Consider the following 22,492-nt stretch of genomic DNA (forward strand, 5'->3'; position numbering starts at 1 on the left):
CCAGGCGCAATCTTGCATAATGTTTTCAATAAGTGTCTTATACCCCACCCTCCGGATAAAATTGGGGACCATGGGTAAGGCGGCGAATACCGTACTTGGTGAATGACAGCTATGAAATATAGATCGTTGGCGCAAATTTAGCATTTTTCATGAATCTATCGCGATAATAGATATTTTGGACATTTTTTTGCCAACTGATTGACACCGAAATTTGATTAGAAACGGCAGTTGTAATCACAAGATAACATATCGAATTCCATGGAATTAATAAGTCTTTACGTTTATGTGTTATGTCATTTAGATATATTCGAAATCGCAGATCGAAAGATGGTTAGCCGTTTAACGTCATTGGTTAAAAATTTGCTAAGAACTTATATCTTAGATGTTGAACCTGTGCACCAAGTTTTTTCTTCTTACTTTTTTGCGTATTACAATTATTAAAGTCATTTGTACTCGAATAGTCAGATATAGAAATCTCCTGATATAAAGTCGTTCAAATATTGATACACATCTATAAATTTGGTCTAAGTTCAAATATCAGATTTCGTTCATCCAACTCAAAGCGTTTTTGAATTATCGTTCTAACATACAGATCGATGCACCTACAGACAGACTTCGAACTCAAGAAGGTCCAAAATGTAGAAACGAGTCAAAATCTTGAGTTTTAATTTTCAATTAATACTTTCTTCGTAATTTTTATATGAAAAAGTAAAACTTTGCTTGGTCTTTTTTTTTCTCATAAAGTACATTTAATGGCGAAAATATAGAGAGGATGTTTTGATATTCTAGATAGATATTTTCTTTCAAAAATGTCGAATCGCGATACTCAATCTCAGAATATAAAATTTAAGAATTAAAGTGTACTTCTTGAAGATTTCTTATATGTTAAAATATTTGTAATCGCTATTATATGAATTTACTTCTTTAAATATTTTGTTTATTTAGAAATAAAATGTAAGGATTTTTTTTAAATATAATAAAATTGATCGGTTGAATTCCAAAAGAAAATTAATTTCAAATCATTTTGCATCTTCTTTCCGGATTTACTTCCAAATGGTACACATAAAGTGCTGAATTGTGTTTTTCCCTTCTGAACAATAATCACCATTTCAACCAAAGGTTTATCATCATTTTTGATAAAAGTAAACGATTTTTTTTCATTTGGTAGTCAAATCATTATCATAATTTCTATTATGATTATATTTGGCATTTAAAATATTACAGAATTTCAGTTTCCTTACTATTTAAAAGGGAACAATTTGAAAAAAAATTTTCAATACTTTCTTTGAAATAATCATACTCTAACGTCTTTCTTATTTTATCAATTTTATTTAACTACTGTAATGAAGCTTATTAACAAGAACCTAAAACTGAACGCTAATAAATTTTAATGGTACATGTGAAGTCCCTAAAACATTTTCTTCTTTCCGAAAATTCAAAGACAACGAAAGCTTGAAGAACTTCTTGATACAAATAGTCTTTTCAACGAGAATTTATCTTTTAAATAGGCGAATTAATTTTGTTCAACGGAGCAGTTAAAAAAATCTAGTTGAAGAAAGTTCTTTCAGTTTGTTTCCAAGTACCCTAGTAAGCGTGCCAAAGAAGGGGCGCTTGAACGTGAAGAAGATAAAACACGTTTTGATGAAACAGCAAAGAAAGAAACTGCAATGAAAAAGGAAGAAAGGGTCTTCTGTATTGAGAGGGGACAGTCGCCTTGGAAGAACCATTGTGAAAAACCGTTTCTGCAGAATGAGATCCATTTAACCTTTAGCAATGATTCTGTGAGTAGGAAAAAGATTTTGTGTTAGTTACTACAGCACAATGAAATGACAGTGGGAAATTTATATTTTGAAGTCACTCTTGTCTATTGTTTAATCAATGGGAAATTCAGAAATAATGAATTTAATAAAAATCAAAATTTTAAAAATACAATTTTATTAAAACTGTGAAATGAAATTTATTTTTAAAATTCAATTAATCTCTTTTTTGTCTTTGATAAAATATTATTTTAAATATTACAAAATCTTAAAATATCGATTTTTAAAGTTAATTAATAGATTATTTCAATACTACGGAATTGTTACTTAAATTAAATAATTAACTACAGATAAAGTTTAGAGTATGTGAAAACAGTGCCTTTTCATTGAGTATCTTAATATTCAAGCAAGTTAGAAAAGTAAGTGAAATCGATTTACAATTAGATGTGTACAAATATAAAGTAAATAAAGTAAAATAATAAGGTTAAATACACACACACATATACATATATATAAATTAGGGTAAGTGAGATGGAATTATTTTATTCCTAGCAGTTTTAGGGCATTTATAAAATATAAAGTATTTTAGTATCTTGCTAGATATCTTCAGTTAATTGAAATTTTGGTCATTCTTTGTCATAGCAGCATTAAGTCCACATTGAATTTCGTAAAATTATGAAACATTAAGAAACGTTTCATCATTTGCGATATAAGTATTATTTATAATTTAATTTTCCTTATTGATGTGTGTTTCTAGATAAAATAGTTTTCAACATTTGGGAATTATGAAAAAAAATCCTGTACAATCATATTATTAATGACATAGTTTAAATATTTAAAAAAATAATTCAAATGCTGTGGTTTAGTAATTCTTATTTTTTATGAAGGGGATGATTCATTCAGCAAATATTTCAACTGCGCATCAATAACAGAATGTAAAGCCTAATTTGTTGGGCGTTATATGAATATATTGAATAAATCAGTATGGAGTCTTCATTGGAAAACTATAGCTTAAATGTTGTTTTTATTAAATTTTATTTTCATCAGTTTGCAATAGACAGTTTCCTCCAGATATATCAAAAACATCTGAAATAAGGGCTATTAGATATGTTTGTAATCTGTCGGATCTAATTGGTTTCACGTCGAGGCGCAAATACTCACAATTTCCAGGAATGTGTCCCTAGTCATTGTGTTACAGGCTATAACTCTAAACGGAAACATTTTTTTAAAACCAAAGCCTCATGACATGCAGGAGTGAAATGACAGCGTCAAACTCATCGAGCGACAAACAGGGCTGGGAGTTTGGATTTCTTACTCGCTTCCTCTTCACTGCACTGTTAGATGTGATAATATCTCTTCGTTAATAAACAAATTCTATACACTATTCATGTGGTCACTCTTTGCATGTGAAATTATCCATTTATATCTATTGAGATGTTCTGTCTGGACCTGTCCTTTTAACTCTTGTCAAAATATTCCTATTTTCCAAATCGAAACATCATTTAGTCACAGCTTTCATTTTTCATATTTTAGATATATTTTTCCCCTTCTCGGATTCTATTCAGTCGTCTTTGACTACTTTTCCTAGTTTGAATATTGTCAATTATTTAAATGCTAGAGATTGACCAGCAGCTAGCAATGAAATATTTTCTTGGTGTAAATTCTTGCTTTTTTTATTTCACGAATAAACTTCGTAATAGATTAATCGGATGCATTTATTACAGAATGAGCAACGCAGTCATCGTCGATTAAATTTGATGTACGAAATTCTTCGTACACTCAATTTCTGAATCGGAATTATCACAAAAACATTTAGAAACTCTTTTTTTTTTCGTTATGTATCAACGTTTCTACTCAGAATCATACATAGATCACAAAATATCCAGATCAGAACACTGAAATTATACAAAACGAAATACTATTAGATATATCTGTATCCTTTGAAAAACAACTTTTATAACAAATGAAATGCACAATAAGATGGTGATTGAAAATTCCAAATATCATTTTATCCCCCCCCCTTCCCCACACGTTTCTGCTTCTGTGCTATACACAAATTCCTTTAGGATAGATGCATTTATTTGTCCAACAACAAAAGAAAATAAACAAGAATTTTTTTAAATAATGTGAAAAAAAAATTAAATTTTTTTAATACTGTTAAAATGACTAGATATAGAAGAACGCAACTTAAATCCTGTAAATACATATACCATTACTTTTCATGTACTGTAATTTGAAGGATATAGGGTTTTAAAACTCTACTCGATTCTTGCATTAATTGCTAATTTTTTGGGAAATGAAGATAAAACACTTTTCATGTTCTATTAATGAAACATCCATTTTCAGAATATTTAAGCTAATTGGTAGGTTGGCGATACAGATGGCAAAATAAAAATGGTCTTGAAACAAACATGGAAGGAAGAAAGTTATTCTTGAAAAGATCTAGGAAAGTGTCCAGCACTTCCTTTGAGAAATATTTACAGCTCTATTCAATATAAGCAAAAAACAAACTCCTCTTAAGAATGATTCAGCGCTGCTATGAAAGCATTCGTTTTTTATATCCATTCTTTTTTTTAAGTAATCGAATGAAAACTTCACAAATAGTGAGCATTGTTCAAATTATTTAATCACCAAAATATCTTTATTTATCAATTTATTGTTTAAATAATATGTTATATTGTGAGAAAATTAAATTCACACAAATAAAGGGAGATGCTCAGAAATACGTATCAGACAAACATTTTAAGACTCTTCACTCTTTTAGAGATTTTCTTTAAAAAGGACTTTATCAAGTTTTCGAATTTTCCATATCAACGTTATCTTTTTTTATCTCTATTAATGTCACTATAGAGATACTCCCGACGATTCTAACAAGTTCAGTATTTTTAATTAATATCCGATAAACATAATCTTATAGGCACAATTTATCTGGTTAGAAGGAATTCAAAGGCGAAGAATTTTGCAAAGTTCCACATGAAATCAATATAATTTTTAAATGGTTTGTTTTCGTTTGTTTAATTATTAAAGCATTTGCAATATTTCTAAGTTCCAACTGCGCTTCGAGCCATGGATGATTGTATGATGTCCAAGTGTGTTATCGTCGATTCAGATCAATTATGAAATTAAATGAATAAAGACGACTTTATAGCTATTAGAAAAGTGTCCAATATTTAAATATAGAAAGTTATTTTTTGAAAAATGCCTTCATTCCTAAATTATTCAACTATTATTGCTGAATCATGAGTCTGAGATAAATGGAAGCATGAAATAATACAATACATTTCTATCCATCATTTTTATTTTCGCATGCTTTCTTGAAAATATACGCTTGTATGGTTATCAAAGTGTCGGGTCCCGATCATAAAAAGCGATTTTCTTTCGCAATTGGATCAACATATATTATGTAAAGAAAATAGAAAAACAAATAATGATTTTAGGTAAAGAATATTTACTTTCTCAGTGGGAAAATGTGCATATGCAGGTATTTATAGAATTAGTTTGGTTATATCAACTAATCAACTTATTTGGTTTATTTAAAGCAACACTATTTCTATTTTGGGACGGATCTCGTAATTTTGAACCATGATCAGAGGGCGAGGATCATATCTGATCATTCCATCTCCAAGCATCCGCACCACACCAGTGGGAGAACGTCTGATAAGTCAGATTTAACATGCACCAGACTCGCTTACATGGTCGTTCTTAGGTCCAGTCGGGTACCTCCGATCCGAAGGCGAGGCCTAACCGCCATACCACCCTAGATCGCGAGAACATTATATCGCAAACCTATGGGAAAACCATTTTTCTTCTTGGCGAGAATTGGCTAAAGTTGAGCTTCTGACAAAGTATCAAAGATTTTCAGTTAGGTTGCATAAATATATACCGATGCATCCAGTATGTTTGATTAGGAAAAGCGTGGAATTCATTTTAGTAAACTCAGAAAGGATCACAATAAATACTTTTCAATATTAATTCTGATTTTTTTTCAAATTTTCAAATGTTCATGCAAAATTATCAAAAAATAACAAATCATTATTTTTTTTTCAATTGTTGAAAAACACGAAATTCTAGTGTAACAAATGGATTTTTTACATTCAAGAAGAAAACCACAAAAGTTTCAATTTTATTTATATTGCAAGGAATTTTTCTGAAAAGCATTTTTTCTTACACAGCAAGCATGAAAGAACACAAAAGTACATAAATTTTTTTCCAGATAACACCAATCGAAACTTTACAACATGAATAAAAAAGCATAGATACCGTGAAGATTCAAAAAATTCCTATTAAACTTCCCGCAATATGACTTTGAATTTGGAATGAAATAAAGTGCTTTGAGATAGCTTTAAACTCCTTAAATATTTCCTGGAAATCAGATATTGCGGTGCATAAGTTTTTTTCTTGAAAACAGGAAACATGTATAAAATTCAGAGGAAGCCTATTTATGAATCAGAAAAACAAGAAAAATCGCCACGATGCATTGCCTCTCTGAAAGCCCAAAATATATGTTCTTAGAAAATATATTGTTAAATATTTGTTCTTAGAAAATATATTGTTAAATATATGTTCTTAGAAAATATATTGTTAAATATATGTTCTTAGAAAACATATACATAAATATATGCTCTTAGAAAAGTTATATTGCCTTTTTTTGAACTCTTTACTTAGACTGTTATGTGCTGAAACTTTCTACCAAAAAGCAAAAAGATCCTTCCTTTGTAGAAGAAAAATGTGAGAAAATGTGAAAAAATAATTGTTTTGTTACTTCTTCATTATCATCTATATACTGTAAGACAGATATTACAGTTTTCACGTTCGATATTCAATGTCAAATATACTTGAAATTTGAATTGAGGATTTCCTCCCATCAGAAAAATGAAATTAGAAAATTCAGATATGTAGTGTTCGGACAAAATTAAACTAGGTAAAAAAGTAAATCATGTAGGTAATTGTGGTTGAGCCATCAATAGGGTTCAACCACAATTGTCATCTCTCTACTGTCTGGACGATAATAATTAAGATTATCTCCGAATGCTTAGGTAAGATGGGAGTAGCTAAAGTGTTGTTACGTTAATCTTAAATTACCATAATCAATTCATCTAAATCATACAAACAATAGAGCAGTTTGAGATATTTGAGACATATTGTAATGTTAATGTTTCGAATGGCAATCACAGAAAGAATAATCAAGAAAATGATATAAGTTTGATTGTAAATCTATCTGTCGTGTATTTCTTTCTGAAGTAGATACCCAAGAAAAAATTTTTAAACATCAGGTTATTCATAATTAAAGGTCTAATAGGAATTATAAGTGTTCCTCCAAATTTGTAGCTAGACTAACTTTAAGAACACCGCATGGCTCCCACCTAGAATTTGCATAAATATCTGCTTAACACATTAGAAAACAAGCATTTTAGTCGCATTTAATTGCAATTGTCGATTTATTTAAAATGAATAAGCCGAAATAAATCTTAAAATTAAATCTTTTGGTCTTTGTTCATCGAATGACTAAATCAAATGAATATATGTAATGATATTTTAAACTATAATTTCAATTCTAATTGATTTCCAAAGTTTGTCTTAATTTAGCCCATACCATCTTCATTCTAAATTATTCTCCTATTTCCTATCCCATTCCACTTTTTCTATTTAATTAATGCAACAAGTGTTCTAAAAATGCTGAATCGGCTAAAAGCCGACAAGTTCACACACTCGAGTGAAGGGATAAAATATTGCTGACTTAAACAAATTCTTCGAAAAGAACCCTATGATCGGAAATCCCTATTAAAATCTAACAGTATAATTTACAGGGATAAAATTTTCATCAGCTTTTAGTCATTCCGTTTTGTGTCGTTCTGTGTTGTGCTTGTCGCTTCTGCTTGTACATAATTCGTGACTCCCCGGATGGAATAAAATTAAGTTAATAATTCAAACTCTTCTTCTCTGTCTTCGGAAACGACTCTGCTTCAAAAATTATGCTTATATTATATATATACATATACAAGTTATTTTATTAGACAGATTCATTTTAGCAAATTTTATTTTTATTGTTTTCGTAAGCTTTTTTGATAAGAGGAAGAGTACATAGATTTTATTTTCAGAATTACAAAAGTTACATTTTTTAATAAATTTTTTATACAATACATTTTTTTTAAATTTATTTTGAATTAATTTACTGATTAAAAAGATATAAAAGCAATTGTTCTTATTAATATAAATACATAATTCCTTTGGTGTGATTTCTTTAGCTTGAACCCTTTAATTCTTCAATGTGTTTCGGAATTAAAGAATATATTTTTTATGTAGAAAAACAATAGAAAATAGATTCACATTTTCAATTCACATAAAGCAATTTTTTATTATTCTTTGCATGTTATCTCTTTTCTCAAAGTCGTTTTTTGAAACATGAAATGAATGTGAGTTTATGTGCGATTCTAAAGTTCGAAAACTTATAATAAAAGATAGAGTGTCAAAAGAAATTGGGAAGAGTTCCATTTGGACTGTTTTCAAATTTTAAGCATGATATCAAGAAAGACAATCTTGGAGGGAAATCATATTTCTAAAGAAAATTATCAGCATGGGTTTTTTAAGAACAAACACTTAAAAGCAGATGGATTTTTTTTTATCAGGTATTACTTCTCTAATTTTATTCAATAATGTACATTTACGGCGGAAAACAATACTCGATATATACATACATAATATATATTTATCATATGTAAGATCGAAAAGAACTCGTGATAAGGTCGACCAAACATAAAGTTGAAATTAACATGAATGATAATAAATGATGCATGATAAAGGGAAAAAAATGCAAAACTTATATTTTATCAAAAACGTCATTACGTTCTCCTTTCAAAAGTATTTTTTGTTTTTATAATAAATGTTTTTTGGCAGAATTTTTTTAGGTTGTTTTATAATATGCAATAAATTGTTTTCGTTTCCCCTTGTTTTTATCATTATACAAATGAATATTTCTTAGCTTTAAAACTTTTGCTATATCTTATCATAACAGATGCATTAAAATTTGTCATTTTTAAAGAAACTTTGCAACATTTGCTATATGGAATACTAATCTAACCTGATAAAACAAACCTTAAAAAATAAACAAATGAGAATCGCCTCCCAAAACCTTATCAAATACTCTAAAAACTTATCTTACCAAAGAACTCTTTACATATTATTGGAGTATAATAGTTACGAAAAAGTAACCTTTGGAGTGAATTTAGCATTCTTACTGAATCATGTAACTCTTGGCAGAGCTTTGGAGAAAAATCCACGGCATGTGGTTAAATAGTGTCCTAAAATCGGATTTGTCCTTTATATGTTTTTTTTTTTTAATTCTATTGAAACGAAGATTTGACACAAAATTACACTTGTAGTCACAAAACTCCATACCTAATTTAATGTATTTAAATCACTACTTATTTGAATTATCGCGTTAATTTATTTCTGAAATTACAGACCGATGGACAGTGAATCTATTTGGGTTTCGCACAAAATCTGACAAGCATCTACACTATTGATGTTAAATATGTGTACCGAATTTTATCTATCCAGCTCTCTTCGTTTCATAAGTAAGGCTTTAACTTATTTTCTAACAACCGGTCAGACGGATTTCCGACAAATTTTCTTCCAAATTCTAAAGAAATCTCGAAATTTGGTGTAAAGACCATATACCAAATTTCAACCATCCAGCTCAAACCGTTTTTTAGTTATCTTTGTTACACATACAGGTAAACATTTTCCAAAAATGTGTTGTTGTTTTTCAAACTCAGAGGTCTAAAACTAAGATTTGTCAATATCCTCATTTTGATGATCACTATATTTCCACTATTCTAAGTATACGAAAAATTAAGAATGAAATATTTCATCGCATTTAAACTTTCAAAGTTTTTATTAAATATCAAGATATTTCCAACTTCTATCTTCACATTCAATTAGAAAGAAATTACCTAAAAAACAGAAAATTAAAACATTTTATTTCATAAATTAAATGTCTACGACTGCAGGTTTCAATTAAATGATAATATGGTTATCACCATTTCCATTTCAAATGGCCAAAATAACAAGTACGTGCTTCCGCCACGATTCCAATTACCGGCAAAGTTAGGTTGCTTGGGATAAGTACATAAAACACTTTATTAGGTCTTACCTTATGCCATAACAGACATCTAATAAAGCTTTATCCTCACGAAGAGGACTTACTCACGGGGCGATAAGCTCTCTGATATCTCTCTCACATCACGAGAGCGAAGAGCACTGTAGTACAGAAGCGCATTACTCATGGTTAAGGAAGCACGATCGTAGCTTTTGCTGGATTACCCAGAAGTAACTAGTGGGAGATATAAGTGGAATGTGTTGTGGTTACCCAAGAATGTTGAGTTTTGGAACATAAGGCCTTGAGTAGAATGAGTAAATGCCTTTACCTCAAGAGAAAATAATATTTTAATGTTTTTTTTTCTCTCTCAAAAATAGGTAATTTTTCCGTAAGATGAAATTGAAAAATAAATTATATCTTCAAAATATTACTCTGATACAAATGTTCAGGGAAAATGTTAGAAAAGAGAAAAATAAATCATGCATAAAATATGTCAACTGTTTGCTAGTAGTCTATTTGTTGGTAATATTGAACCATTTTTCTCTACATCATTAATAAAATAAATGTGTGAATATTTATGTGTGCATTGGCTTTTTACAGCACAGAATATTTGACTTTGTCTTACAGAAATTGGTATTGTATATTCTTGCCGAGATATATTTTATCTTTCATATTAGAAAGATTCAAACAATATTTTAAGTAATTAAACATTTGCATGTTTGGGGGGCTTTTTTCCTGCTATAATTCCTGATAGTATTACCGTAGAAAATTCATTTTTACACCATTTTAGAATTCAAATAATTTTCTAAAGGGCAAATCAAATTAAATTTTTAACACCATTTTTTAAATAATTTTAAACGGTAGGACTAAATTTTTTCAATAAATTTTAATCCATTTCAGTTGTTTCACCAAATATTTAATAGATGGATTTTTTTTTCTTTTATTTAATGGTAAAGAAGAAAGATTTTATTAATTTTTTGCTTAATCTATATGAGAAACAAGAAATCGAAATCACATTGCAATAAGAACTTGGAATTTAAAATAAATTACCCAGCCCCATAAGATGTAATGGTACCATGATATTATATGCCTTACCTCCGTTCGGTTACTTTGGTTTCTTATGGCGGAATGGCCAGATTCTGTCATGTTGCGCCAATATTATGGTTGAATTATTGGAAATTCTTAGTCTTTTCGGAAGTTTCATGTATAAACATAAGATTGAGTGTAAAATCAAATTAACATGGCTGTAATATCTAAGACAGCTTCATCCTTAGAAAAACTTCATTAGAGTCATCATGAATTTCAAGCTTTATTTATTTTATCTAAAATAAACAAAAGCAAGATATTAGAGAAATTTATTGGATACCAAAGTTGGCTAGTGATTTTATAAAGAAACAATTTCTCTAGAACTACATGTTTAGTAATATTAATTGCCGATTTTGAAACAGTACCAATATTTTCATATGAATATCGTAATTCCGAAATTTTATTATATGAAGGTCTAAGTATAAAAACGAAACCAAGTTAATACTCTGCTTTCAGAATCTCTATACCATTGTGATAATGTTTGATTAACCCATATTGAACCACTGTCATATTTATAGGACAACTGAATTAAATCAGAATAAAATGAAAGTAATAATTAAAATCTACATAAAGCTTTTCGTAAAATGTTATAAATAGATTAAATTTAATTAGTGGAAAAAATGGAATTTAAAAAATAATTAAAAGAAATTGCTTAAATAATAGAATTATTATTTTTCCTAAATATGTAGAGGTTTTAGCAGATCATTAGTGCTGTTCAAAACATTAAAAATATCCATGAAAAAAAAACTAAATATTACAGGCAGTTGGCATGTCTTTTCCACCTGTCCTATAAATATAGGACAACGGTCCTATTCCCATCTTTTTTTTAAAAAAATCTTTTTTTTTTTTTTTTTAAATACCACAATTATTCTTGGTGTCAGTCCCTTTTGTCAAACAAATGTTTTTGTATATGCTTTTTAACATATGCTTGTGAAACTTGTTTTCAGTGCTTTCTTTTCTTTCCATTATTTCAGTTGCTGCTTTATTTTGTAGTTGTGAATTTGCTGACCATTTTTGTTGTTGTAAAATGGCCAGGAAATTTCTATCAGTGGAGGAAGCTCTTGAATATATGAATTCTTTATCGAATGAAGAATTCAACGATCCTAAAATGAAAATTATTCCAACGCAACCAGATGCGGTCCATGACGAAGAAGAAATAGACGATTCTTTCACAAATTGTAATGCAGAGGAAACATGTGGTGATATTGAAATTCGAAATAGATGGAATTATAGAAGTTTTCTCAAATATCTGTGAAGAAATTTATTTTGTTATAAAACCACGTAAACAAAAAAAAAAGAAAAAAAGAAATGAAAGCCGGAATTTTCACTTTTACTATGTTCGTTTTCTTCTCAAGATCCTCAACATATTGCATATACGATATTAGGAAAATCTCCTGTTTAACTTTTTTACATACTGGTTAACGATATGATATCGCATACAGAGACAAATCGATATATCGCATACAGAGACAAATGCTCAGAAGAAATATTTTTTTTTAAATCAGCGAAAGTGACATCAAAAGGTTTATAAACAATCTTTTTCACAGTGGTTATCACATTTTATCACGGTTTTTTTTTGGGGGGGGGGGAAATGTTTCGGATATTATCACAACCTTAGTGAATAAAGATATGGCCAGGAAACAATCCAGTGACATAAAAAAATACCTAAATTTGAAGGATAATGGGCCATAAAAAACCGACAGTTATTACAAAATTCGTACACTTACTGAAAAACTTAATTTTGCCCTGCGACAAGTTGGAATATTTTCAGAAAATCTAACAATCGATGAAAGAATGGCACGCTATTTTGGCAAACGCGGTTGTAAGATATACATAAAAATAAATCTATGAAATTTGGGTACAAGTTACGGATGCTGACATCCTATAATGGGTATCCCTTCATTATTATTATTTCCTATCATGGTGCCCAAGAATATTTTTGGCGCCACTTTCTCAATGAGTTGTGGAATCTCTGTTCTCTGTTGTAAAAAATCCTAAGTTTCACAGGATATATTTGAATAACATTTTTACTTCACATGGGTATCATTGACTTTTCTAAGGTCAATAACAATAAATAACCTTGGTGAAACAATTCCGAGAAACAATAGACAAAGAAGCATGCTGCAGAATAATATAGATCTTCGTCTCCTAAAATGTTAGCATTTATTAGCAAAAAAACCTAAATGATCGTCAAAGATGATTTCAATTAAAATCTTTCTAAGAAGAAACCTATTACAATTAGAAAAATATGTAATGCTATACTACAGAGAAATTATTTTTCGGATTTCCATTAATAAAATCTTTTTTTGCAAGATAAGTCAAACTTTGTGATTTTTAATAGTGTATTGGACCGTTGTTCTATTTATAGGTCTGCATTTAAAAAAAATTATTAAAAAAATATTTTTTTATATGTATAAGACCCTTGCACTAATCATACCTTTAAAATTTACGTTTTTCCTATGTTTGTTTTCGTGAATGATTCAGTATGGGGTGATTACAGTTTATAACTAAAATACTTATCAGGCAAAAGTAATCTTGTTTCTTTAAGGTTTTACTTCAATATTTTTTAAGATAAATCCTCATGTTATTGACATGTTTTGATAAATATTTTTGAATGGCATAAATTCCTTTTCATTTACTAATATTGTTTCTATCATTGTTTCGTGTCCATCATTTTGTATGCGTTTCGAGTTTTAGCTAAAATGTAATTTCCTCTTATGTTCTAAATAGCATTTTATTTTTTAAATCAATCTTTTTCGAATTTGAAATGCATACATTTGCCCTAGCGTAAATATTTTTCTGTTCTGAACTTAACTATGTTTAGATTCATTATATTTGCATTTCACTTTGAAGCTACACATAGGCTGAGACAGGCTTAACTTCAAACAACTGTGCTCAAATGATGAGGATAATAATTGAACCGGAAATCCTTCAATTTGTGGCACATAAGCCAGAGGGATATTCTCTTTCCCGACAGATTTAACGTGCATTAAACCATGTACGTCTGGTTCTTTCGCCGAAATGGGTTTTCAATGTGAAACTCTCCGCTCTGAAACAACGCATGGATTATTTTGAGACAGCCTTTGTAATTTTCAACTATGGATAAATAAAGAGGGCAACAACTGAATAGGACAACAACTTTTAAAAATATTCGCGTCACACCAGTTGGAGAGATATGACCACCCACAGGACAGATTAAAAAAAACAACCATCAAACCACTTTCATTACTTTAACCGAAATGGATTTTCAATGTGGAAGTCTCCGGTTCCGATGTTAAGAACTAACCTTCAGGTCACCGAAGCACTGCATTTCGTAGCGGAACATTATAAATATTGCCTAGTATTAAAGTTTTGCCAAAAGTTTAAATAAAATTTGATATTGAATAAAAATGAATAAGTCGAAGATATTCCAACCTATATAACGTATCTCATGTATATGCACTCGGATATACGGATTGAAATTTAAATTCCTTTATGAGTCGCTAGACATAATTAAGGCACCAGTCGGTGAATTTGTGAGGGGAGTTTCATTTTTAAAGTTTATTATTTATGATTAACATTGATTTATTTCTTCTCGAATAAAAATTTGAATTCTTCCAGATTCGGATCTGAATACTTTTATGGTTATTTTCTTAGTTAATAGTTATTTTAATAGCCTACGCACTTATATCTTCATATAAATAAAGTTAACGAATATAATTTTACTGAATTGTTGGACAACGTAGAATGCATTTCTTCATTTTAGCAAATCAATGAATAGCAAATCTTTGAATAAACCTAGCCAGCAGTATTTTTAGTGAACTGAAATGCTATACGAGTAAGGATCAAAAATTCGTCAGTTTTTACAGAATTCTAGAAACAATCCATATGCCTCTGTGAACGATATTGGAAACCAATGCTTTGAGATTGTTATGTGTGATTAAATCACATTGAAGCACGAATTCAACGATTTTGAATTCAGCTGGCCATAAAATTTAACATCACTCTGAATCTTACTTTTCATACAATTTTTTATGAAATTAATATTTCATTTCACAGAAACGGATGTTTTGCAGTCCATCTTACATGAAATATTTTTCATTTTTACGTTTATTAAAACCTTTATCGTAGAATTTTATAATGACTATTAATATTAAATTATCATAAATTGATTATTAAGGTGTACGTACACACTTGAAGATTTTTTTTTTAAATTTTAACTTTAAAAATCCAGTTTTTTCACAGTAGGTTATTAATATATGTTTAAACTCATTTCAGTGAGAAAAAAACCATATAACACTAATTATTAATTAATTAAATAATATTTAATGAGTTAATTAGCATATTTTTTGAAACAAGATATCTTAAATTCTAATTTGTACAGACACACAATTCTAGTTGGAAATGATGCCTAATATTAGTCTTCATGTTGTCTGCCTCAAACAAGTTATAAAAATGTATAGTTTTTTTAAAACAATTTTTTCATCAACGATGAATAGAAAAAGCGATATTTTTTCTGTCATTTTAAATTTTAAATAGCTATTAAAAATTTATTTCTATAAATATAACTTTGATTGAGGCACGAAACATCCACTATTTCATACAGATTTTGATATATAAATAGATGTATTTGGTTCATTTCTTGTTGAGTTATGATTGTTTGAATGAAGCAACATAGTGGGAAAATATCATTCTTCATAAAATGAGTTTTATAAACACCGTAACTAGGGTTTTTAATGAAAGCACCTCAAGAAAAATAATTATAACTCTAGAAATATTCCGAATATGGACAACATTTTAGTATCGTTTGAAAGCTAAAGGATCAGAAAACATTAAGCAATAAAAAAATATTCGATATTTTGAAGGATTTTCGAAGTTTCAAGTGTGTACATACACCTTAACTGCAGAGTTACTCAGTTTGTCATTTATGGATGAAATAAGAAAATATTTAATTCCGGACTAATATAAAGTAAAGAATGCAATTGAAATCAGTTCCATTTAAATGGATAGCTAGATGACTTTATCAAATTTTTGAAGATTGATTCAAAATTAAGTTTTTTTTTCATAAATAAAAGAACATAAAAAGTGCGAATATCTATTAAAAATGCTAAAATCTATTAAAAACGAAATGTATTCGTTTTAAAAATAAGATTTTTAATAATTTTGAATAATTCAAAAATATTTCAAGAGAAGTAATTTTTTCCTTATTATCATATAAACTGTACATATGGAACAAAAGTGGATATTTTTGTAATCTTAATTAAAAGTTAATTTCTAAAAAAAATATTTTTATGCGCATCTACTGTCTTTCCATCGGAATTTTATTTTCCAAAATTAAAACTGATATTTAGCAATTTAAAAGAACTTGAGGCTAAAATTCACAGCTAATTTTATATTAATTCTTTACAAGAATCTTTTTTCATACATTTTACGTAATTTCTTCAAAACTGAGAACTATTCAAAGGCATTTAAATGAGAAAGAAATAGGGTTTAGAGGAACGAAGCCACTTAAAAAATACTCATTCGTCTTAATCCATAAATTATTGATTTTATAAACAATGAATCATATGTTATTTTAGTAGTATGCAATCATATATTGTGAAGATGAAATATTATTAATGAAATTTTATGCCTTATTAATTTAATAATAACAGTAAGCATAATTCCAACAAAAAAATCCTGTTAAAATTAAAGTCTTATTTGTGAAATTGCAAAAGCATATGTAAGGTAAGTCATATCTTATTTTAATGCAATTCTAATTTCTCATAATACATCTATTACTTCTAATTGAATTCCATGTACATAGCACAATTGCTGATTTGCACCAATCAACTTTCCAACTTTTTTCATAACTGTTGCTCCATCACTCGCTATGGATACAATATTTTCTTTTAGGGATAATCCATGTTGAGCTAATTTAGATTTAAGCAATTAATTAAGCCTTAATTATCTAATTAATTTCGCCCGTTAGGGAGACATAAAAATAAAAACGTATACTATTTTGCTATGTTGGCGATCCCTGAACTTATAGTGGAGAGAGTTTTAAAAATATTTAGTAAATACCGAAAAACCGGTATTTAAACTTGCGAATACCGGTATTACAAAATTGTACAAATGGCTCAAAATACCGGTATTCGGTATCCCGGTATTGCAATCCCTACTCATAAGGTAAATATTTTTAGCAAATAATAAGGAATGCTAAGATAGCTCGCTATTTCTCAGTACAATTTACTTTTAATAGAAATAATGAGGAGAGAGGTTTTGACTAAATGTTTTCCGAAAAATAAGGCAGGAGTATTTCTACGGAATATGATATAACATCTCCAGTCAAGTTAAGTCGAAATATCACAAAAAATCTTTCAGAAGACAAAGATTTATCTTTTAATAATGAAGTTTTAAAAGAAAGGGATTGTGATGTGCGGAAATAAAAGATGTAATCCTATTTTAGTCTCTAAAAATGTATATAATGTACTATATATTGCTAATTATTCATAGTTTTCAACGAATTCTAATATTATACTAAAATTTCGGAATTACTGAATTCTGAGCCATGTATTGAAACATATGTCAAATTAATATAGAGCAAGATTCTAGAAATCAGTTTAAAAAAATCATTTACTATTCATAAGTCCTTTTTTATTATTTTCTTCCTCTCCAAGCTGTATACATAAAAACGAAAAATTTCACTAATTTAAAAGAAATGATTCAAGGCGTTGAAATTTACTGAAACTATAAGCGAAGGCATAATTTGGCGTACAAACAATATTAAAATTTTCGAGAAACAACAAAAAAAAAGGTTTCCAAAAATACTTGCTTCATTTTTTAATGAGAAAAATGTGCATATATTATTTCAAGAATAAAGGTATTTGCATTGAAATTAAAATTGTGTATAAGACGCTCCCTACGTGCGGCTGGAATATTAAAAAGTGTATAATTAATTCTCTGTGCAAAGTTTCGAAAGTTCAGAAGCTGCAAGATGTTTAGTAATTAATATGAAAATTTCTCATAATTTAAGAAATTTTGCCTTAGTTACTTAAAAGAAGTGTGACGCACTTTCAAACATGTATGCATCGTTTTTGCAATTATTGTTTTTTAGATAATTTTCATAATGAGAAAAAAGCAAAGCAAATACTATTGTATGAGATATTTTAAAATTATCCAATTTTTAATTGATAATGGTCAATAAGTTTTTTTAATAAGTTTCGCTTTTTTGATTTTATATATAATTATTGTATTTAGATGAAAAATACAATTTAAAAGTTGCTTAACAAAAGTGGCTCAAAAAGATCGGAAGGACTCGTATCATTCTAAAGATAATCAATTTACTTCTCCATTGATCATATGAAATAATTTTATATTTTAGCTGTTCGTATTCATAATAACTAAGTATATAAAGATACGTATATAATTTATCTACACTAAATATGATTCTTGTTCGTAAGTAGTAATTGTATTAAGATAAGAACGAACTGCTTTTTGAAGATTGCAAAATTGTAGAATATAGAAAACATGTTTATAAAGGTATTGATTTTAGTTTCGGACTTCATTAAATATAATTTCATAAAAATATAAAGAGATACATTTAACGTTTCATTGGTTGAAACCATTAAATTCCACTAATATTTTCAATAAATTATTAAGTAAAGCATTGTTGTATCTATTAAGCCTACTTTTAGGACATTAACAATTATAAAATTTATGGCAATAAATCTTATACACACCCTATAATTTTCCCATACTTAAATGCTTTTTCAGTATAGTTAGTTGTTTGAAGTTGTGAAATGTTAATCCCAGTAAGTAAAGATTGGAAATTTAAATAAATAATTTTAGTTTTAAACAATATATTTATATTGATCATTTAACGTTACAGTTCAAGAAATATCAAATTCAAATATCTATAAAGATTAATGAATTAGTAGTAAAGAATTCAAATAAATTTTTTCAAACAACTAGGTTGATAAAACTGATAGTTTCTTTTAAAGTTTTTAAAACAAATTTTATTAAAATCCTTATATACATCATTCGTTCTGCCTTCCACCTCAAAAACAATTATATAGATTTTATTTAATATAAAATGTTAACCCAGAAGAAGAATTCGTAAAACAACTAAAAGAAAGACAAAGTTTCTTTTCAGACTGTTTTACGAACCTCTTTCAAAGGGTAAAACAAGAAATGTTTTACTAGAAGATAAAACGCGTCTTGCCGATCTAACGAACTAAAAGAGTGTGAAGTAAAACATAATAGAAGGTTTCTGTGTTACCAATGGACACTCTCTCTCAGGAAAAGAGTTATAAGAAACTGTTTTCACGGAAAGAAATCCATTCAGTGTCTGAGATCAGTCTCTAGGGAACCAGGATAATTCTGTTGGCGTTTTTCGTACAATGAAAAGATACTTCCGTTGTATACTTAGTTCTGGTTTCTTGGATTAGGCTATTTAATCAAAAGAAAGAGAAATTCCAATCTTTTGATTCATTCGCATCATTGGTACTTCATTGGATACTTTTTTTTTTTTTTTACAGATTGGGAAAATATTGAAGAATTGTATTGTTATAGGGTAATGGGCCAGATTACATACTGACAAAACAATTTTAATACTTAAATAATTTATATACTACACGTATACTAATGTATATTATTTAAATGAATTTGGTTCTATTTTCATGGTATTTTGTTGTTTGGTTTGCTGTACTCTTATTTGGATTAAATTTTGGAAATGATTTTACTTGTTTTTGTATAATTATCTTTAATCTTGTGATACTAATTTTATCTCCAAAACCTCAATTTCCTGGGATTTTTGGGTCACGAGGGGTTTGTTGAACGAAAGCCAGACCCCTCGCAGAAAAAATCCCTGGTTTGAATCCTTGCCTGAGGGTGACCCTTGAGAAAGTCATCAGGACGGATTCATTTTATCTTTCTTTTTAATTCTTTGGCTGTAAACTTAATATTTATTTCTAATAATAATTCTTCTAATTTGGTATATACTATACTTCATTTTAAAGGTTTTATGCGCTGAAGTTTAAAAATTAATAATTAATTTCTTACAAATAAAATCAATAATAATTTAATAAATTAATTTCTTATAAAAATACAAAGATATAAAATAAACAAAATATTCCAAACACTCTTTTCTAAATTTAAAACTGGAGAAAATATATTTGATTTAAAATCAAAAAATGTATCAAAGTATCAATTATTATTACTTATTAGTAACAAGCTAATATACTATATTAGTAACTTGCATTACAAAATAGATTTATAATTCTTTTTCAAAGTGAGGATGAATGAATGATGAAACAATTATTTTTCTATATGAATTATGTAAAAATTATACTTTTTTTTATTGATATCTTGCACTTAAGTTAAAAAATTTACCGTTTCAAAGTATTTTAAAAGCTTTTCTATAGTGTTGCTTTTATAACCTATTCCCTTATTATGAATGCAATTTATAATAAATTTGATTATTTCCTTTGTTTCTATCGTCATATTAGATGATTGATTAATCTCCAAAGATAGGATCATTTGTAAACCACTTGTATTTACATCTAAAATATACGTATTTTAGATGCAAATATATATTCATGTTTCTGTTTTTCTTTATCGAAGACCTTGCATACCATAGATTAATTTCTGAACCCAGGTAGCACAACCTGTCACACAGTATTAAACAATATTGTGCGATATTATATAATATTAAACAATATTCTACAATATAAAACAATATTGCAATATAGATCAATGTCATACAATATTGTTCAATATTTATGTGCTACTAAAGAAATAGAAGTATGCTTAGCAATAATTCAAATCGGTATTAAATCTATTTTCATTCAGTTTATTTCAGCTCCTCATATAGTCAGATTTTAAAGGGGTATACCTTTAAGCAAATATAGCTTCAAGAAAATGGAACTAAATTTAAAACTTTGCACATTCAAACGGAACCAACGACTACAAATGGTAGCGAGGTATTTGAAACTGGTTTTGTTTAATCATTTCAATAGTATATCACAAGAGTTCTCGAAACTTTCTAAATTAAATATTTGACTTCTTGAATATTAAATATCTGAAATCCACACAGAACTTCAGATTTGGTACTGTTCTCAAGTAAAATCCAAATTTTCAAGATATTTCAAGTTATCTTTCTATACTGACATTGCAGTATTGTGAGATGAAAAATAACCGCAGCATTGCTGATAAACAGTTATTTTAGAATTAGTTGTAAAAGTTATTCGATTAAAATGAATCAGTTTAATTAGAATTCGGAAACAACTTATTTTTGCTACAATTGCTCTTAGAATTATGATACGAAGAATTTATTTGAATTCTTAAGATTTGTCTAATAATTCATAAGATGCTTTTACCACATGAACATTGATGCTAATTGGATGCTTAATACAAGCTCATTAAATTTACAAAAAAAAATATACATATATGATATTATTAGTATATAGTCTTATCTTTATGATATTCGAAGCAACCCTGTTATTGTGAAAGAATCTTTAAAATCAGAATAATCTTTTTTTGGCATTTAAAAGTAATTTTCTGACTTTACAAATTTAAAATACTTTGAATGATTGATTAAAGATTCAATCTTTAGTATCGAAGAAGTATAAAACGAAAGTTTGAATTTAATGCTGCAATTCTATACTAAGGAGATTACAAGTTAGAAAAAAAAATATTTAAAAAATACAAGTTCCTAAGACATGAATGTGAAGATCAAAATACTACAAAAGCTGAATTAAATCAAAGAATTTCAGTATTTTTATATCGATCAGCAACTTTTCAAAATTAATATTTTTTTTAGAAACTATGAAAAGACTTTTGTCCTTAATTGTTTAAAAAGATGTATGTTTTCGAAATGGATTCGTTTTAACTCGCTTGGAAAGAGAAAAAGATAGTATCCGAATGTCAAAAGAATAAAAAAACCATTACTAGAGACACTTACATAAGCTTAACAAAATGGAACAGCTTAAACAAAATGAAGAAGCAAAAATGTTTGAAGACATCAAAAATACAAGTAGAAAGTCTTAAGAATTTCTAAATCTTCAGCAGATAAAATATTAGTAAAAGGTTCTATATTTCTTGGCATACCATAAAATATAAAAACTTACCAATTCGTGATCTATAAAAATATCCAAATCAAAACTGTGACCAAATAATGCAGGCTCATCTTGTCCAGAAACAGTTTTTTTGCCAACTTCAAATGTGTTTCAATGCAATTAACAAGACAAAAATAATGATAAAATTTGCGCGCAATTAGCTTTCAACAATTTGAAATCAAACATGAATTGCATATATACTCTAGTTTATCCTTAGAGCAACTCTACAAACAGAGTACATTTTCGTTATAATTGGTATATTAATCAATTAGAAATGAGAGAAAAATGCTTTATGTTGTTTAATGAAGAAATAAGAATGTATTTACTATCTTCAGTTCTCTTCTTCCTCAAATTTCTGCAATGCTGGAGTCTCCTAGGGATACGAATTAAGTAAAATTTTAAGAAGCTTATATAAACGGATTCGAATCCATGTTTTCTTTTGTCTACTTGATTAAAGTTTAAAAAAATAAACTTCA

General features: G+C 28.1%; 1 long non-coding RNA gene across 1 annotated transcript; it reads right to left on the reverse strand.

Moving 5' to 3' along the window:
• Window positions 1–1,570: 1,570 nt before the first annotated feature.
• LOC129980587 (uncharacterized) lies at window positions 1,571–22,262 on the reverse strand. Its single transcript, XR_008785252.1, has 3 exons — window positions 22,029–22,262; window positions 10,951–11,177; window positions 1,571–1,779 (listed from the first exon to the last, which is right to left on the reverse strand). It is a non-coding gene; the product is annotated as an uncharacterized LOC129980587 (long non-coding RNA).
• Window positions 22,263–22,492: the final 230 nt, after the last annotated feature.

The sequence above is a fragment of the Argiope bruennichi genome, chromosome 8 (genome assembly GCF_947563725.1).
Source record: "Argiope bruennichi chromosome 8, qqArgBrue1.1, whole genome shotgun sequence".
NCBI lineage: Eukaryota > Metazoa > Arthropoda > Arachnida > Araneae > Araneidae > Argiope > Argiope bruennichi.